The sequence below is a fragment of the Nematolebias whitei genome, chromosome 22 (genome assembly GCF_014905685.2).
Source record: "Nematolebias whitei isolate Nwh7 chromosome 22, NemWhi1, whole genome shotgun sequence".
Taxonomy (NCBI): Eukaryota; Metazoa; Chordata; class Actinopteri; order Cyprinodontiformes; family Rivulidae; genus Nematolebias; species Nematolebias whitei.
The window spans coordinates 23,381,733-23,392,377 of record NC_056519.1 but is presented as its reverse complement, the minus strand read 5'-3'; the positions used below and the strand labels follow the sequence as shown (position 1 = coordinate 23,392,377).

Below are 10,645 nucleotides of genomic sequence, written 5' to 3'. Positions count from 1 at the left end.
TTGTGGTTTTGAGTAATGAACAAGGCTGGGAGTTTTTAAAAGCCTCAGGAATCTTTTGCAGGTGTTTAGAGTTACGCCGTTGATTCAGATGGTTAGGTTAATAGCTTGTTTAGAGAACCTTTTCATGATATGCTAATTTTTTGGGACAGGCATTTTGGGTTTTCATGAGCTGTATGCCATAATCATCAGTATTAAAACAATTAAAGACCTGAAATATTTCAGTTGGTGTGCAATGAATCTGAAATATATGAAAGTTTCATTTTTATCATTACATTGTGGAAAATAATGACCTTTATCACAAAATGCTAATTTTTGAGAAGGACCTGTATATATTATTTGAGTCCCTGTAAATTAAAACAAACTATTTTATTTTCTTTCAATGAGAAAAGGTGTTGATGTTAATTGTTGATGGGATTTTAAGAGTTTCTGTCTATTTGTGGTGTAAAACATGTCTTACCCTGAAATCAAGTGAATTTAAAATTTAAAACCAAATATCAGGTTTTCTCAGAGCAGACCAAGCCTTTCAAGAAGGTAGCATCAATTCATATTACTTTGTTAATTTTATCTTTTCGACCATTATATCAGGTGAACTGCTTGTGACTTAAGACGTAAAAAAAGATGTGCGTTCAGAGTACATGTTTGGGATTACTCTCAGCTACTACCACGCCAAATTTGAGTACATTTGTTAAGTTGACTAAGTTATAGCTGCTTCTGTGTTACCATGGTTGATTGGCTGTGGTGGCCATCTTGAACTAGACTGACTCCAGAATGTAAGTAGTTCTAGATGTTTGTCCAAGTAGGTGTGTCACAATAACAAATTGTGCTGGGCTATTAATTGTCTCAGAAATTATTGCGATAAACGATAATATTGTTTGAAATTTAACAATAATTAGTAACTGTCAAATTTTAGAAGAAATGTTTATTTGTTTTGCGTGTAGTACCTTTTTTTTGACCAACTAATGGCAGTATAAGACTGTTTGAACCGAAGGATGGATAGTGAGGGAGCGAGCAGCGTGTCTCTTTAAGAATATGGGAGGGAGGCCCCTTGATGTGACATGGACTGTCTCTCTTCGGTTCTCAAAATGGCGGACACTCGGTGTGGTTTGAGCTATTAAGCATTTTCCACACAAAGCTTTTAATAAAACATCAGTAAACAAGTTCTCAACTTCTTTTATCAGAGAAAAACAACTTTTTACATGAAGGCACAGGTTTTAACTGTGAATTTTGGAGCTTTGACAAGATGGAGGTTTTTCTCCCGAGGTCGGCCTGTTAGCTTAGCTTTTCGATTTAGCTGTTTTTAACAATCCAAAAACATGATTTTGGATCGTTAAAACAGATTTCAAAGAGAAAGGGAGGGGTCAGTGAAGAACACCGGAGACAAGCCTTTTGTCATCCAGTGTCTTCAGTAGAAAGAGACACGAAGAAACCATAAAGCCGATAAATGAAACTGAGGTCGATCATTTTCATTTATCATGCGATTCATTGATTTATTCTTTATCTTGACAGGCCTACGTCCAATAATTACTTTCCAAAAGGTTTTGTTAAAATTCATCAAGTGGGCCATGAGATATTTTGCTAACAGACAACACGGACAACACCAATTTCTTTTCCAGGTCTAAATACATTGTTTTTGGTGCGAATGATCTAAAAACAACATTTTGACGATGAATACTTACTTTCATGGCTGTCCTTTGAACTCCTGAGTGACCCATAGGAGTGTTCAGAGCTGTAGCAGGAAATAAAAATAACGAGTTCTGTTTAAACAGTTGTCTGTCCACCATTAGAAACTCAAGAAAGTGGGTCAACATGTGAAAAAACACATCTGAAGACAAAGACCTGAAGTTGCTCATGAGTACTGGTGGTTTTACCTAATGAAAGGCAAAGGCTTCTGTGCAGCAGGATTAACCACGGTGAAGTCCTTCTTTTGTTTAGTGGCCATGTGCTTCTGTAAATTGATCACCTGGACCTTCATGGTTGGCCTGCGTTGGCGCCCACTTGTGCGGACGTTTACTGGAAGGATGATGTCTTTGTCTCGTTCAGCAGCAGGACCTCCTGGCTCAGAGGGGGGCTCGTTGCTCTGACACTCTCTCGGTGGATTCACTACTTGGACGAGGCAGTCGGGTTCAGCAGGGTCCACATCAGCCTCATTGATGTCGTCCACGGGTTTTAAAAGTTCGGGTGTCTTTCCGGAGCTCTCTGTGGATATTTCACCATCATCAGTGTGCGTTTTAAGGTGCTTGGCAAAGCTCAGCTCTAAGCTGAATCTCTTGTTGCATTGATGGCACGTGAACACACTGTCGTCCACGTGTGTGTGTTTGTGTCTGTCGAGGGACTGCCTGAAGGAGAAGCAGCGGCCGCAGTCACTGCAGCGGTGGGGGCGCTCTCCGGTGTGAATGACTCTGTGAGCCAGCAGCGAAGAGGCAAACTTAAATTTCTTCCCACAGTCTGGGCAGTCATGCGGTCCCGCGACAATAGTCTCTTCCCCTGCCCCCTCGTCATTGTTCTTTTCTTCAGAAAACGTACAGAGAGAATCTTCAGGATGTGTACCTGCATTTACTCCTGCAAAGCAGTTTCGTGCGTCACCCACTTCAACCTCTGCATCATCAGAAACTGTAATGATCTCCACAACGTTATCATCCACCACCATTACAGTCCATGTGTCGTCACCGAGCCCTGATGGTGCAGCCGACTGGTCAGGCTGTTCAGTCATCGTTGCAACTTTCTGAGAGGACAAGGCAGAAAGTGAGGAGAGGATGCTGCCGCCCACGCTGGCAGGTGGAACTACAGGCAAAGAGCAAGCAGCATAGATTAGTCAACATTACGACAAACGAGTCTACAGAACGTGACCTACCATGTTGCTCTAAATGTCCGAGCCCCCTGTGGTGCTGTAGGAGATGTTTTAGGTCCGTGGGCTCTGCGACTGTCTGGACACAGTCCTCCAACAGAGCGTGCTCAGCTCCAAGCCAAGAAACAGTCTGAGGCAAACGTTTGACACAAAAGAAAGACTTTAATTTGAAAAGCAGCACAGGAAACTGCCGTCACTCAAAAACCCTTAGGTGAAAGCTGTAATATCTGTAAAAATACACGATTTTTAATTAAAAACAAGATAACTACACATCATTTACAACCAAAGGTTTGCTGTATAATTGATAATAAATGAGGAAAATCAGCAGTCATGTTTTGTTGCCAACAATTTCGAGTTGTTTTTATTTACATTTAATCATTGATATTGTCAGACAGTCTTGGTGTTTTACAGACATTACGTCGGTAAAATAATCCCTGATGTAAACAGAGTTAAAGGGATAACAGAACCAGAAACTCCTGGTCGAAACATAAAACGTTCTCTCTTCTGAAAACAAACGGCGACTAAAAGCTTTAAAGACGAGTCGACAGAAGCCAAGTCATTTTGAAGAAACTTGGGAGTGTTAAAGCAAAAGTAGTGGGCAAGACCATGTCCAAATGAACTCCCTTTTCACCCCAACAGACTGAACCAACGTCCTCATTACTATGAACAAGAACCCAGACTATCAATCAATATTTGTGTTGTCATTTTATGCATCTATGAAAAGACTGCTGAACTAAATGTTTTATGGTTAACTTTATGTGAACAAACAGAACTGAATTATTGGCGTCACTTTGAGAGCTGACTCACAGAATAAACACTCTGTGTACTCCTAATATGATCATATTATTCCTGTGGGAATTTATTGTTAGAACTGGACACCAGTGGTGGACACAGTGAATTAACAGTTAGCAAAGCTAAGTTTTTGATTAGCTAAGTAAAAAAATAGTTTTGGTAATGCTAAATAGATAAAAGGAATTAGCAGAAGCTAACGCTAAAGCGCTAACTTTTATCATACGCTACAACCACCAACACTGTAAGACTGTCTGTAATGTGACAACACTGTAAGACTGTCTGTAATGTGACAACACTGTAAGACTGTCTGTAATGTGACAACACTGTAAGTGAACACAACTCAAAATGGTTCATTAATCACAAGTGAAGTGTCCATGTCCTGTTCAGAGTTGTGCTTTCAGTAATGATCCGGTCCATTAGGACCAAAGAGGCGGAGCAGAACTCTGCTGTGCTGAAGCAGTGTGATGCATTCAATGCGTGTCGGACGTCTCCCTTGTGTCATTTACTATAATGAATTAATTCATTTTGGCAATCATCTTTGTGGTGAACTACTTTTATAAACTAACTACAAAGTTGCTGTGTTTCATCAGTATTCTCTCAGTAACAAATCTGTTCGTATTAAAATAAAGACGTGTGAAATGTGTGAGAGAGTCACGTCCCAGAGACTAAGTGTTGCAAAGTAGAGCTGTCATTTCTAACTGGAACCCGGCCCAACCCGGATTAGGGCCGGGACGGGCCATAATAACATGCTTAACGTGCAGGCCAGGCCGGTGTCGGGCTTTTTATTGGGTCAGTGGACGTGCGCGGCTGAAGGTCCAATTATATGGCAACATGGCTTGCCATACTTCACCAGCCGCACGTGGCCATTTGACCGCGCGCTGATCCACCTTGAAAGAGGTAAAAAAAAACAAGTTCAGGTAAGTTTCAGATGCTGCACTTAGTGGACGCGCACGGTCGACGGCCCAAACAGGTGAGATCCCAAAATATCGTGCAGACATGTCAGAGCAGGGTCCGTGTATGAATAATGCTGAATGCAGGCAGAAGCAGGGATTTAATGCGCTTTGACAGCCATGAAAGGACAAACACCCCCTCAGCTCCGATCTTCTGCCCCTCAGCCGTGCGTGTCCGCCGACCGTTAATAACTGTATAAGCAGTCAAAGCATGCGGGTAGGAATTACGTGTGCAATGTTTCCAACTGTTTACGATGTTTCTCAGTGTTAAAATGTGTTTTTCATGTTAGTTTTTTTGTTCTGGTTTGGTTTATTTATGCTAAAATCTCCATAATTGTCTGTAAACTGACACCAAGAGTCAGAGACTGTTTGCGGTAGATATGAGAGGGGAAAGCACTGCGAGGGTGGTGACATCACCGGATGATGCTTAGCTTTGCTCAACTCCGTATAGCATAGCATCGCTCTGTTATAATCACCATTGTCCTGTATGATTTTAGTGCGGAGAGCTGTCTTTAAAAAAAAATAAATAAATAGCAGACTTGAATTTACCGGATTCAAATTTAGCGGGAGCCAATTCTGCTTAAGGTTTTCAAATTTAGCAAAAACGCTTGGAAAGTTAGCTCTGCTATTAGCAGATTAGTGGAACCGTGCCCACCACTGCTGGACAACAATTATTCATCTAATATTGTTCATGTCACACTGATGTGAATTTAAGAGGAGCTGATAAAACTTTGTGAACGCAGAGAAGGAATTCAGGCTATTCGTCATGTTCACAGCACTGTCCTATGGAGGTTTGTTGTATTGACATTAGCTCGGAGAGTTTTACATTAAACACTATGTGCACATTAGGGAGAGTTCCTATTTTATAGTGTAGCCCTTACGAGTTAGGTCTAACTTTAAATGTTTACCAATTACTTCATTGAGCGTCTTGATTCCCCTTTAAATCCCCTCACGTGTCTTTCATGGTACCCCTCACCTGCTCCAGGTCAGGTACTGGCAACAGCTGAGCCAGTCGACAGAGAAACTCTGAAAACAGCGTCTGCAGGTCGCTGTCGTACTGTGGGCCGTACTCTGCAGGGAACACGTCCTTTGAATCAAGCAAACTGATTAATACAATAATACAAACCCAACGGCAAAGTTTAAAGGCATTTTGTGGCTCCTGACTCAGTCTGATAAAACCTCGATGAGACATAAGGAGCTGGACTGTTTGGTTGATTTCTCATGTGTTTCACTTTATATAAAGCATATAAAGCCCCACATCATGGAACCCAACTCTATATTGAATGCAGTTTAAAAGAGAAACAGATGTTCTACAGAGGAGCTGCCTCACCTTGAAAAAGTCTTGTTTTGTTTCTGGATCCTTGAGCAAATCGTGAATCAACACAACGAAGTTCCCTACCACCTCCTCATCCGACTCTCTCAGCTGAATAAAGGGGATCAAACCATCATTGTAATGATTATTTTACTAACTAAGCATTAATACGATTTAAGGAGGAGCAACTACCAGGATGAGGTTTGGTGACTGAATCTTGTCCAAATAGGAGAGGATCTTCTCGGGTTCTACAGGCTGCTCACTTCGGCATAACTCCAGGATGTACTGGGGAAAACAATCACCAAAATAAATAAATTTAACGTATCAAACATTACATATCGTCTCATCTGCTACTCACCCGAGCTCTTAGCCCCAAGATTAGCGGAGCCCTGTGCTTCAGCAACTCCGGGACCAAGTCCACCACCAACGAGACAAACTCCGCCACCTTCCAGTAGCTCATCACATCTTGTTTTTTTAACACGTGCCACATGGAGGCTGACAGGAGCTGGAAAGGAGGGACCAGGAGGCGCAGTGATGCTAAAGGCAAGAAATCACCTGGAAGGCAGAAAAAGATTTAGGCTTAAATGAATTTTTAAAACACCACATCATCCAAGTCTGCAAAGAGTTTTATCAGTACAGGATCGGTTTCTGTTGAAAAATAATTATAGATCTGGGGCTAATTTGGTCAAACTTTGAAAATAATGTTATGCAAAGTCTTATGCAACAATGCAGTCAAACTCAGAGTATGTGTCATGGCTGTTTCCACTGACTTCAAGTAAGTTGTAAATAATTTAAACAAAAGACCTTTCACAATCTTAACACTCTGATCATGTGTTGTGAAGAACCCTCAGCTACTACCACACCAAGTTTCAGGTCAAAATCTGTAAAACTAACTTGAGTTAGAGACATTTTTGTGCTTTAAAAGCCAGTTGGCTGTGGCAGCCATCTTGAATCACGTTGTAGTTCGTTGTGGATGAGCATCATAGGACTTCCTGAAAGATTCATTGAAATGCATCCACTGGTTCACGAGATATTTTACTGACAGGCAAAAAATAACTGTCCACATTCGCCTTTCAACATGACACATAACAGGAAATAACAGAAAAACAATCAAATGTAGCTTTTTTTTTTTTATAGCTTGGACCTTGTATTTCTTAAAAATTAACTCAAAATTTTAATCGTGTATATATTTACTTTCCATTTTCAAATCGACTCTTTTGGTATTAGGACATACTCGTTTTAGTTTAGACTGGAGTACATGTTAAAAATATTTAAATAACTGTTAATAAAAGCCTCTTTGTCCCTCACTGGTTTGCGCAGCTAGCTGCACAGACACGTATTCATAAACGTTTATTAATCGTGTTTATGAACGCCTACGTGTCTTGAATGCAGCCCCACTGCGCATGCTCAGAAGCATCAATGTTAGCTAAACTGCTTGCAGCGATGCTCGCTGAGAAGAGTTTAAGTTTCTCCATGAAGCACAAACACACCATGTTACGATTAACAAAGGCCATTTACTAAACTAGTGTTAAAAACAAACAAGCAAGCGCAGATAATTAGTGTTTTGTTAACCCGGTCCGTGTTGTTTCGATTAGCCCACCAACCTTTGGAAACAGCTGACTCCATTTTCTCGTGTTGAAAACTTCCCGCAGCTCGTGTCGGTGTCCTCCCTCCAAACAAACCACTGACTCTAAACAGCCCCGTCTGACTCAAACAGCTGACTGATCTCTTCAAAACAAGTCAAGCAGTAAATAGAACTAGTTAACCATTTCAACACATACATTACGCGAGTGATTTGTCTTTTTTAGCGAACACTGTGACGTCAGAGAATTCTTCTTTGGTGGTTTTGTTTGTGCCGTGCGTTTTAGCGCCACCTGCTGGTCATTCTATGTATCGCACATGTAAAAATTAATGTAAACGCGTCAAAATTAATTAAAAAATAACTGTGTCTTGATGGACTTGCGACCTGTCCAGGCGCCTCACGCACAGCAATAGCTGGATATGGGCACCAGTGACCCCTGCGGTCCGCAAAGGAAGAAGCTGTAACGATAATGGATGGATGGATGGATAAAACTACAGAAATGTCATTTCCAGTGAAAATGCAGTGTGAGTGCTTGTTGCTGAATGATTTCTGCTGAAAGCCGAAGTCAAACCAGGCTGAACAGGTTTCATCGCTCAGCCATTAATATCTGATGAATTTGAACAGCTGACATTTGCTGAAAGCAGGAAAACAAAAAGCTAGAGTGTAGAAAAAGCCAAGAAATGAGTAGAATACGCTGAAATAGAAAAAGAAAGGCTGAATAGATTACAAAAATATCAATAAAAAGAAACTGATATGAGCATGAAACTATAATTAACGAAAGTGAGGCTGAAAATAGCAGAAAGAGGCTGAAAGGAGCATAAAAAGTTGAAACATTTGAAAGAAGCACAAAAGGTAGAAATTAGGGGGAAAAAGCAGAAAATATTATAAAAATTAACATAGAAATACCTCAAAAGAAGCCAATGGTGCACAAAAAGCTAAAATGCGCAGAAAGAAGCTGAAAAAAGCTGAAAAAAGCTGAACCAGAACAAAAGCTTAAAAAGTTTTAAACAGCTTGAAGGGTTTGAAAGATATAGAGAGCTCCATTCATTTTCTATGAGAAAAACATGGCAAGATTTCAAAAAGTAAAAAAAAAAAAAAAAAGTACAAGAACCAAAAGTCAGAGGAACCTCCTGAATGAGCTGTTTTTTTTTTTTTTTTTTATGTAAATTGTTGAAATAGAACAAAAAATTGTGGAACGAGTTAAAATAAACAAGTGGACATCTGTTCTGTCACTGAAGACGTTTGGGTTCCATTCTGTGAAGCTCCTTCAGTTTAAAGCTGGAGCGTGCAGCTCCGAGGATAAACTGCATGAGACAATATCAAAAATAGATAAAGGCAGATCATCTCCACTCCCACTGGAGCTATTAGAGCTTAAGATGGACGTTTTGGTCACATTCATGAGACGTTGATTGGAGGAGACTTGACTGGATTCTACACTTAATGCTCCAAACTAAATTTTAGAAAGTTTCTCCTGTTTCAAGTTGTTTTCTTCCCATAGGACTGAAACGTCTCCCACACAGAACATTCCTGGCTGCAGACACCACACCACTGGGTTTGTCTGGGGGTTTGGTCCTCAGCCTCTGTCTGAAGGTCCTGCTAGGTTTGAAATGCTGAACTGGATGTTGTGTTTGGAGACAATCTTTTTGTTCCTCAGAAACTCCAGCAACTTGTTTTTGTGTTTGTTCTTCCCTGTTCTGTGTTTTCCAGATTTCCTTGCTGACTTGATAAAAGCCCATTTAGAATATCCCTATAACTGGATAGTTTTTCTAGTTTTCATCTTTTTCTATCCTTTCTGTCCTCTGGACATGTTCAGCTCTATGGTGTGGAGTTCTAATGACAGGAAGTTTGTCTTCCAGTGTGCGGTGAGAGTCAGACAGAACATACTGATGAGTTGGTTTCCTTGAGACTTCATGTCTTTCCATCTCAAACAATCTAAAGAAGACATTTTGTTCTAGTGCGCATCCTCTCTGGTGAACTTCATGTTGCTGTCCACAGAGTTGACATATCTGAACACTTTGGCTTATCGTCCACACACCTGAACCAGTGGCTTAGTGTTGTTCCCTTGGAGGAGTCCATGGCTCCTTTTCCTCATTCTACAGGTCCTTCTCAAAAAATTAGCATATTGTGATAAAGGTCATTATTTTCCATAATGTAATTATAAAAATTAAACTTTCATATATTTCAGATTCATTGCACACCAACTGAAATATTTCAGGTCTTTAATTGTTTTAATACTGATGATTATGGCATACAGCTCATGAAAATCCAAAATGCCTGTCCCAAAAAATTAGCATATTTCATCCCTCCAATGAAAGACAAGTGTTTTTAATACAAAAAACACCAACCTTCAAATAATCATGTTCAGTTATGCACTCAATACTTGGTCGGGAATCCTTTTGCATGAATGACTGCTTCAATGCGGCGTGGCATGGAGGCAACCAGCCTGTGGCACTGCTGAGGTGTTATGGAGGCCCAGGATGCTTCGATAGCGGCCTTAAGCTCATCCAGAGTGTTGGGTCTTGTGTCTCTCAACTTTCTCTTCACAATATCCCACAGGTTCTCTATGGGGTTCAGGTCAGGAGAGTTGGCAGGCCAATTGAGCACAGTAATACCATGGTCAGTAAACCATTTACCAGTGGTTTTGGCACTGTGAGCAGGTGCCAGGTCGTGCTGAAAAATGAAATCTTCATCTCCATAAAGCTTTTCAGCAGATGGAAGCATGAAGTGCTCCAAAATCTCCTGATAGCTAGCTGCATTGACCCTGCCCTTGATAAAACTCAGTGGACCAACACCAGCAGCTGACATGGCAACCCAGACCATCACTGATTGTGGGTGCTTCACACTGGACTTCTGGCATTTTGGCATTTCCTTCTCCCCAGTCTTCCTCCAGACTCTGGCACCTTGATTTCCGAATGACATGCAAAATTTGCTTTCATCCGAAAAAAGTACTTTGGACCACTGAGCAACAGTCCAGTGCTGCTTCTCTGTAGCCCAGGTCAGGCACTTCTGCCGCTGTTTCTGGTTCAAAAGTGGCTTGACCTGGGGAATGCGGCACCTGTAGCCCATTTCCTGCACACGCCTGTGCACGGTGGCTCTGGATGTTTCTACTCCAGACTCAGTCCACTGCTTCCGCAGGTCCCCCAAGGTCTGGAATCAGCCCTTCT

At 41.2% G+C, this 10,645-nt stretch overlaps 1 long non-coding RNA gene across 1 annotated transcript; it reads right to left on the bottom strand.

The window, feature by feature from the left end:
• Positions 1 to 5,937: 5,937 nt before the first annotated feature.
• On the bottom strand, positions 5,938 to 6,356 carry LOC119427964. The gene is made up of 3 exons (XR_005187676.1): positions 6,258 to 6,356; positions 6,092 to 6,184; positions 5,938 to 6,010 (listed from the first exon to the last, which is right to left on the bottom strand). It is a non-coding gene; the product is annotated as an uncharacterized LOC119427964 (long non-coding RNA).
• Positions 6,357 to 10,645: the final 4,289 nt, after the last annotated feature.